Source organism: Brassica oleracea, chromosome C1 (genome assembly GCF_000695525.1).
Source record: "Brassica oleracea var. oleracea cultivar TO1000 chromosome C1, BOL, whole genome shotgun sequence".
Classification (NCBI taxonomy): Eukaryota; Viridiplantae; Streptophyta; class Magnoliopsida; order Brassicales; family Brassicaceae; genus Brassica; species Brassica oleracea.
The window spans coordinates 38260079-38269627 of NC_027748.1; the positions used below are offsets into that span (position 1 = coordinate 38260079).

General features: G+C 41.7%; 1 pseudogene; it reads left to right on the top strand.

The window, feature by feature from the left end:
• Nucleotides 1-2230: 2230 nt before the first annotated feature.
• LOC106339512 overlaps nucleotides 2231-9549 on the top strand; it is an 11721-nt pseudogene continuing 4402 nt past the window's right edge.

Below are 9549 nucleotides of genomic sequence, written 5' to 3' on the forward strand. Positions count from 1 at the left end.
GGGGGGGGGGGGGGAGGCTCGTGCTCCCAATCCACTATTAGATCACCGGGAATAAACCTCCGGCTTGATACAGTTACAGGTTACAAAAGAGATAAATAATAGGAGATACAAGAATGATAAGATCGAGAAGCTTCTCCGGCGAACTCCGACTCGCGCGAGGAAGGTAACCAAGCTTCTTCTCCGTCGATTGTCACGAGCTAGATGATGCTCTATTCTTGTGTGTAACAAACTCTCTAACGGCTTCTCTCTCTTGTTGCAGATATATATAAAGACGACAAAGGCCCAGATGTCTCGCGTCTTCTTCAGCAACCCGTGAAGCCCAATCTGATAATGGATGGCACAAGATGAATAAAGGGCCCAAGAGAGTGAAGACAAAAGCCCAAACAACATTATCCACCTTGGCTTTACTCTATCTCTCTTCTCATTCGGACAGAACATCTGAAACCGAACAACTCTAAGACTCATCTCACTCCATCTGCACCGCTTCGCTCCACTGTCTCTTCCAACTGCGATTCCTTCGATTAAACTCCACCTCGAAGTTAAATCAACCTTTATGCAGCTCTTTCTTCTCGTTTCAACTTCTGTACGGTCTTTGATTCTGACAGAGATGACGACTGCTTTATGATCAACCTCTGACCCAAAAGACTGAAACTTTCTGAGACAGCAACCAATCCTCAAATCTGGGCGAAACAAACCCAACTCAACTCTTCAGGTAACTCCACCTTCTGACTTGCTTCTCGTTTGCTAGCTGATCTGAGACCTTATCTTCCAAAGGATTTAAAAAAACTTAACTGTTGATTCCGCTTGAATCTGAAACTGACCCTCTGTCTTGCTTATTCACTGCGAGGTACCCACCAGGAGACCTCTACCTGCTTCTAGACGACTCCTCTGCCATCTTCCACAGCCGTAGGCATCAGTATTAGAGGATAAGTATCACTTTGAATAGTTTAGATATTATTCCTTGTATATTTCTTTCTGTTATGAGCCGATCCCTATAATCGCTCAACCTCTTGTACTATATATGTTGACATCAATACATAATACATTTCAAGGAAAACATAATCTCTTATATGGTATCAGAGGGTTACAGTTCCTGAAACCTAAAACGCATCTCTGCGTCTCTCTCTTTCTTCTCCTCTACTTCTTCTTCAATTTTCTTCAATCTCTCATCTTTTTGACCTTCCATGGCTGCTCCTGTTGCTCAACACGAACGCGCTTACGGTGTGACAAACATCAAACACCACTTACGGTGTGACAAACATCAAACACCACATCCCCCTCATTCTTGACATCGACGATGGTAACTACGACGCCTGGAGAGAGCTTTTCCTCACCCATTGCCAGAGCTTTGACGCTTCCGGAAATCTTGACGGAACTCTCTTACCGGAGGATGATAACGACGTTGCATGGAAGAAACGTGATGGCGTAGTGAAGCTGTGGATCTATGGTACTCTCTCGAACAACCTCTTCAAGAGCACGTTCAAAACCGGGGGAACTTCTCGCGAGATCTGGCTCAGACTCGAAAATTTCTTCAGAGACAACAAAGAAGCTCGCGCAATCCAATTGGATCATAAGCTTCGAAATCAGGAGATTGGTGATCTGTCTATCCATGCTTACTCCCAAGAACTCAAGTCCATTGCGGACCAACTTGATAATGTAGGCGCGCCAGTTTCAGAGAGGACCTTGGTTACTTATCTACTCAACGGCCTCAACGCAAAATATGACAACATCATCAATGTCATAATGCACAAACAACCATTTCCTACCTTTCAGGAGGCTCGCTCGATGTTACTCCTTGAATAGGAACGCTTAGGTAAAGGCAAGAAACCGTCTCTCCACAAAGACGAGTCTTCAAGCTCTCCAAAGGTACTCGCTGCCTCAACCAGCTCAGCTGATCAGAAGTCCTTCCCACAGTCTCAACAGCAATCTCGAAACTTCCAAATCAGAGCAAATCAGAGGAAACAGAGGTCGCAACCATGGCAGAGGAAGAACCAACAATCAACAACAACCACAGTTTCCCCAATGGAGCACACCATACTGGAACAATGGTTACCCGATGTGGCCCCAAACACAGTTCAACCCATGGACGCAGCTACTGCAGCAGGCGTTCTCGCAACAATGACTTCTTGGCCCGCGTCCACAGCTGCAACTCATAGCTCAAGGACCACACAACAACGTCAACAATCAAAAGCTCGAGCCAACAGGTGATTTTGCGTCGGCCTTCAACACGATGACTCTCATCGACCCGACGGACAATCAATGGTACATGGACTCCGGTGCAACAGCTCACCTAGCCAACAGCGCAGGTACTCTTAAATCTGTTCTTAATGGTCGCACCGGAAAAACAATAACAGTGGCAAACAGTATAAAGGTTCCAATTGAATCATCGGGTTCTCTTTCCTTTCCTACTCGTAATCGACCTTTAGCTTTAAAATCTGTTCTTGTTACTCCATCTCTGATTAAAAACTTGATCTCTGTTCGTCGCTTTACTAAAGATAATTCTTGCTCAGTTGAATTTGAACCCCTTGGTTTTACTCTGAAGGATCTTCGTTCACAGAAGAGGATACTCCGCAGTGACAGCACATGGGACCTCTATCCACTTCTTCCTTCTCCAAATAAAGCGACAATACCGCAACCTCAAGCTTTTTTTACTACTTCTTCTAATGTGTGGCATCGCCGTTTGTCTCATTGCAATAATCAAACTCTGAACTCTTTGCTTTCAAATTCGGTTTTGTCATGTAATAAAAGTGATATCCACTTCTTCCTTCTCCAAATAAAGCGACATCGCAACCTCAAGCTTTTCTTACTACTTCTTCTAATGTGTGGCATCGCCGTTTGGCTCATTGCAATAATCAAACTCTGAACTCTTTGCTTTCAAATTCGGTTTTGTCATGTAATAAAAGCGATTTATCTCCTCTGTGTTCAGCTTGTCAATTTGGAAAACAAACAAAGCTTCCGTTCACTACCTCAAATACGATAGTCAATCACCCATTCGACATCGTACACTCTGACCTATGGACATCGCCTATCCAGAGTCTAAGTGGTATCAAATATTACGTTCTTTTCCTTGACCACTATTCTCACTTTCTCTGGGTATATCTCTTGCGTTACAAGCATGAAACATTTTCAAAATTTCTGCACTTTACAAATTTTGTTAAAACGCAATTTGAGAAAGATATCAAATCACTACAATGTGACAATGGTGGTGAGTTTGACAACTCTCAGTTTCATGACTTTTCGCATCAAAAGGGATAACCTTCCATTTTTCTTGCCCACATACTTCTCAACAAAACGGAAAATCGGAACGGATGATACGCACAATCAACAATGTCGTGCGCTGTCTCCTATTCCAAGCTCAGCTACCTCTTCCTTCTGGGTGGAGGCGCTACATACGGCTGTCCATATCCTAAACATCCTTCCTTCCAAAGCCATTCAAAACAAAATCCCATACTCAGTATTGTTTAACAAACCGGTATCCTATTCTCATCTAAAAGTTTTTGGCAGTTTATGTTTTCCAAATACTAATAATTCTCACAAGAAAAAGCTTTCTCCTCGATCTAGAAAATGTATCTTCCTCGGTTATACACTTAACCACAGAGGGTACATATGCTTTGACTTAACCACAAAGAAAATCATCATTTCACGACATGTGAACTTTCATGAATCATGTTTCCCATATGAAGAGTCTAAAACAAAAAAAGACTTAGAATATGATTTTCTCTCTTCTGATGGCGAACCTTCTCCTCTGTTCCGCCAGATACTAGAGACTACCACCGTCCCAGCTACAGCTCCACCGAGTGTGGACTCTCCTACTTGTGAAGCGCCAACTCAATCAAGCCAAGTGGTGAGAGAGGAACCAAGGCACGCCATGTCAACACGTTCTAAACATGGCATCTCCAAGCCAAAACAGATTCTTTCTCTTCATGCTCAAACACAATCCCCACTTCCAAAAAGCTATCTCAAAGCGCTTGATGATCCAAACTGGAACCCGGCCATGAATGTTGAGTACGATGCTTTTATTAAGAATAAGACTTTTGATCTTGTGCCAAGGCCTCCAAACACTAATGTTGTTACTTCAATGTGGCTCTATAAACACAAGTATGTTGCAGAGGGGTTCTTTAAGAATCACAAGGCTCGACTAGTCGCCAATGGGAAGTCCCAAGAACAAGGCATCGACTTTGACGAAACATTTAGTCCAGTGGTTAAACCAGCAACCATTCGGACAGTTTTACATGTTGCACTAATGTGTGATTGGCAGGTTCATCAGCTAGATGTTCAGAACGCTTTTCTACATGGGACTCTCGACGAGACGGTTTACATGACTCAGATACCAGGCTACGTAGACAAAACAAAACCAGACCATGTCTGCAAGTTAAGCCGCTCGATTTATGGTTTGAAACAGGCTCCTAGAGCATGGAATGCTCGGTTTGTTACATTCATTACTTCTAATGGATTTACACAATGCAAATCGGACACTAGCTTGTTTGTTTACAGGAAAGGAGACTTAACAGCATATCTCATCTTATATGTTGATGACATTATAGTCACCGCCTCCACAGACACGCTAAGACAAACCATAATAAGCCTCCTCAAGTCAGAGTTCCCTATGACAGACTCAGGCCGCATCAGCTCCTTCCTTGGCATATCCGCAAAGTTCAACGAAAAAGGACTCTTTCTTAGCCAAGCAAAGTATGCAGAAGACATCATACACCGCGCAGGTATGTCTGATTGCAAGCCTTGCGCCACGCCGGTTGATTTAAAATCAAAATTGGCCGAGAAAGATGGAAAGCCAGTTCCTAACCCGACGGAATACCGGAGCTTAGCCGGAGCCTTACAATACTTGACTTTTACGCGACCCGACTTGTCCTATGCAGTGTAACAACTTTTTTTGTTCATGCATGATCCCAGGGAAAGCCATTTCCTTGCCATGAAACGAGTGATCCACTATCTACAAGGCACGAAAACAATGGGATTACAACTGCTCAAGAAACAGAGCATGAAGCTCATGGCCTACACGGACGCAGACTGGGGGGGATGTCCGACGACAAGACGCTCCACATCAGGCTTCTGTCTTTACCTAGGAGATAACCTCATCTCGTGGTCAGCTAAATGCCAACCCACAGTCTCTAGATCAAGTGCAGAATCCAAATACAAAGGACTCGCCAACGCTGTCGCAGAATCTTGTTACCTACGCAATCTACTTCTGGAAATGGGAAGACCAATGCGACAGTCAACCTTGGTAAACTGCGATAATGTCAGCGTGGTATACCTCTCCTCGAACCCAGTTCAACATCAGCGTACAAAGCATATTGAGATCAATATACATTTTGTCAGAGAAAAAGTCTAAATGGGACAAGTCCGTGTACTTCACATTCCATCGACACTTCAATATGCAGATATCTTTACGAAAGGACTACCTTCCTCGCTCTTCAACGGATTAGATCCAGTCTTGGTGTGACAGAGCCCACGCTGCAACTGCGGGAGGGTATTAGAGGATAAGTATCACTTTGTATAGTTTAGATATTATTCCTTGTATATTCCTTTCTGTTATGAGTCGATCCCTATAATCGCTCAACCTCGTGTACTATATATGTTGACATCAATACATAATACATTCCAAGGGAAACATAATCTCTTATAATCAGAGCCTACTCCAGAACCTTGACGCTTACAAGACTCTTCTCCAGAGTTTTCCAGGTGCGCACTTCGTTAGGATATCGGCTAGATTTAAGCTAGTATGAACCTTGACAACTACAACCTCTCCTGCTGATATCACCTCTCTGATAAAGTTGAACTTAGTACGGATGTGTTTAGTTCTCTCGTGATAGCCTCCATTCTTAGCTAAGAATATTGCAGACTGTGAATCGCAATTTATCTTGACTGCTTGTTGCTCGTAGCCTAACTCTTCGCAAAACCACTTAAGCCACATGGCCTCTTTAGATGATTCTGTTAGAGCCATATACTCTGATTCAGTGGTAGATAGAGCCACTACTGTTTGGAGCCCCGATCTCCAACTAACAGTGTTGCCTCCCACTTGATAGATATATCCAGTAACTGATCTGCTTCTGTCCAGATCAGTTGCGTAATCAGCATCGCAGAATCCTTCCACGCTGAAGCTTGAACCCTTAGTGAAGGTTAAGCTGTAGTTATAGGTTCCCTTGATATACCCTAGGATCCATTTCACCGCTTCCCAATGGATCCTTCCTGGGTTTCCCATAAATGAAGCTTTTGTGTCTAATTTGCAGCCAAACATGCTTGTAGTTGATATGGAGAAGTTTGTTAGCCCACAATCAGGAGGTAACTATTGCAGTTGATGTTCAAAATACATGACATTAGTTTTGTACTTTTTATTGGTTACTTGAAGTACTTTTTTTTGGTTTCTTGAAATTATCAAAATATCTCAAACTTTCATTTGATCAGTCTATATGATTAATATTGTCTATGCTTGTTCCAGAGAATTGGTTCTTTGTTGATGAGAAAGAACCAGTTGCACACGCACTCGTCGAAGTCGTTGAAGCATCTGATGTTAATCCATCAGATCTAAATGGTTAGAACTCACTGAGCTAAGTTAAGTCTCCTCCACTTTAGTAACCATCTTATGCACTCTTCTTGGATTTTGGAATGCTTCAGGTTTATCTGATCCTTACGTGAAAGGCCAGCTCGGCGCCTGCAGATTCAAAACCAAGATACTAAAGAAAACGCTCTCTCCCAAATGGCAAGAAGAGTTCAAGATCCCAATCTTGACGTGGGACTCTCCAAACATCCTCAACTTCGAAGTCCAAGACAAAGACCGGTTCAGCGACGACAGCCTCGACGACTGTTCAGTCAACATCGCAGGGTTTAAAGGCGGGGAGAGAAACGATATGTGGCTGCCTCTTCAGAACATCAAGATGGGGAGGCTTCACCTCGCTATTACAGTGACCGAGGACGAAGCAAAGGTGGGCTTGAAGGAGCGACGATAAGTAAAGAAGACATGTGGGCTTCTTTTGCTACTTATGATGCAAATAGAGGCTCATTCTCTTCGGTGGTGTCTGATAAGGCGCCGAGAGTGAGGGATAATCTTGAACCGATTAACATTGAAGGACAAGAAGAGACTGGGATATGGGTGCATCAGCCGGGAACTGAAGTCTCACAGATAGGGGAGCCGAGGAAAGGCAAGAGTCGATGCGTTGACAACAACATACGTGGAGTTACTCTTGAGGCTTCTACTGGTAGTAATGAAAGCAGCAGTCCTGATGAGAACCAGGAATGGGAAGAAGGAAGAGTCAGGGAACGTGGAGGAGGATGTGAAGTCTCCTAGGGTCAACTTGAAGGCGTTGAATCGAAAGGATGTTGGTGTTAAGTACATAGTTGAAGACCGTTTGTCAGGGCTTTTGACGGGGAGAAGTCCGAGAGGTGAGAGCTTTGGCTCTGAGGATGCTGAGAACAAGGGGCACATGAAGGATGTTGCGAAGAGCATTCTGAAACAAGCTGAGAAGTCTGCGAGTCATATTAAGCACGTGTTTTCGCGGAAAGGGTCGAGGAAGTCGAGAGATGATGAGTGCTCAACGGTTCCTGAGAATGAGTCTGTGTTTGGTTCAGAATATCCGTGTGAATATTCTGACGATGATGATGTGCAGGGTATTGAAATTCATACATGTTTATAACACTTTATAAATTAAACTATGAATTCATATGTCTAAATCGCATGCAAATACTGAAATAAATTTAGATCGATTTTTAGCACTCCAAACGTGGTGTTTCTATGGGTATCCACACGCACACGAACTGAATTTAGACAGAGATCATATCTCAAAATTTAACGAACACTTTCGTCTACGCTGGATTCCTTTAATTACTTGGCTAAGAAGAAACACTTTTCTTCTTCACCAAACCACACACCGAACGATCTCTCTCGTTGACGTCTTATGCGGCGAGCCATAATCAACACGTTTGCTTCGTTAAGCAAACTTTATTACTTATGGGACGTGGCCTAATTCAATTAGGTATACAATGGGCCAGCCCATTATATTAAAAATTCTTAATTACATTAAGATAATTCATGTCCAACCAATATATACGTATAACATATTATATACCATATATATAATATCTTAATGTAAGAACCTAACATATTTATTATCCGGTTTGTTTAGGTGTGTGACCCTATAAGATCATATAATACTAGTAATGAATTCTCAATTCATAGATTATAAGCGGTTTCTAGCAAAACATTATAAACACCTAATATTATATGATAGTCGAATCTCGACATCACGACTCCATCAAGAGTAAGTACAAATGAGACATTCCCAACAATCTCCCACTTGTACTAGAATCATATATTCTCATACCATTTGTCTCTATATCTCGATCTCATCATAAAGCAAGAACTAGTGTCATCTTTATTAAGCTAGATCACGTTTATCGAACTCTGATTTATACTGATAAAACAAACGACTGACATTCACCTCGTTTGAGCATGGCATGCATTTTTCTGTATCAAATCTTTGATAGGCCCAGAGATATTTATCTCCCATTATATGGGAGGAATAAATCTCATCTTGTTCCATCCCTATTCATTACAAACTTCATTAAACACCTAATCAATGTCTTTATAATCACCAGTTACGGCTGACGTTTGACAAGGTCAAAGTCGACTAATCCATAAATAAAAAATCATGATGAACTCATGTCTAAGGACTATACTCTATAGTCGTAATAAGAAACTTTCATGACACTCATATAACAATCTTGTAGAGTTCTCATAGTGGGTCAGTCTGATCATGTGTTCTCTAACACATATCCATGTGATTGACTTCAATACCACATATTGAATGACTCTATGAAACTTAGTCATCAATCACCTCACATAATTGTCATTCATGGTCATTAATGTACCACGTTAACAACCTTGACTAGGGACCTCGGTAATTTATAGCATCTTTCACTTATAGGGTTTCATGATCAAGTCACGTACTTGATGACCTATAAGCTTATAATATAAATTATTTTGGAACATTTATTTAATTATCCAATAATCAAATAAATCTGAAACAATTTCACTAATTTGAAAACATAACTAATGTTTGTCAATATGAACATCATATCATAAACATAAAGCCTCCCACTAAAATCAAGATCACATCTTAATATACTTAATACCCATGGCTGCAGTATGACTTTCATACTTAGGCCATGGAAGAGGCTTTGTTAATTGATCAACAACATTTGCATCCATTGAGACTATGATGTGGTGCTTTGCTTGGAACTCTTCCAACCCACCACTCTCCATTAAGACAAAAGATAAACCAACTCGTGATCGAAAATCACTTTTGTCATTTTGAAAAATTGGTATCGCTGTAACCACTTACAACCAGCTCATAATTCCTCCATAGACCAAGAATTTATCCTTAGTATTTCTCAAATACTTGAGAATATTCTTGACTGTTTTCCAGTGACTTTCACTTGGATCAGATTGGTATCGACTCGTCATGCTCAAAGCATACGCAACATCTGTACTAGTACAGATCATGGCATACATGATAGATCCTTTAGCAGAAGCATATG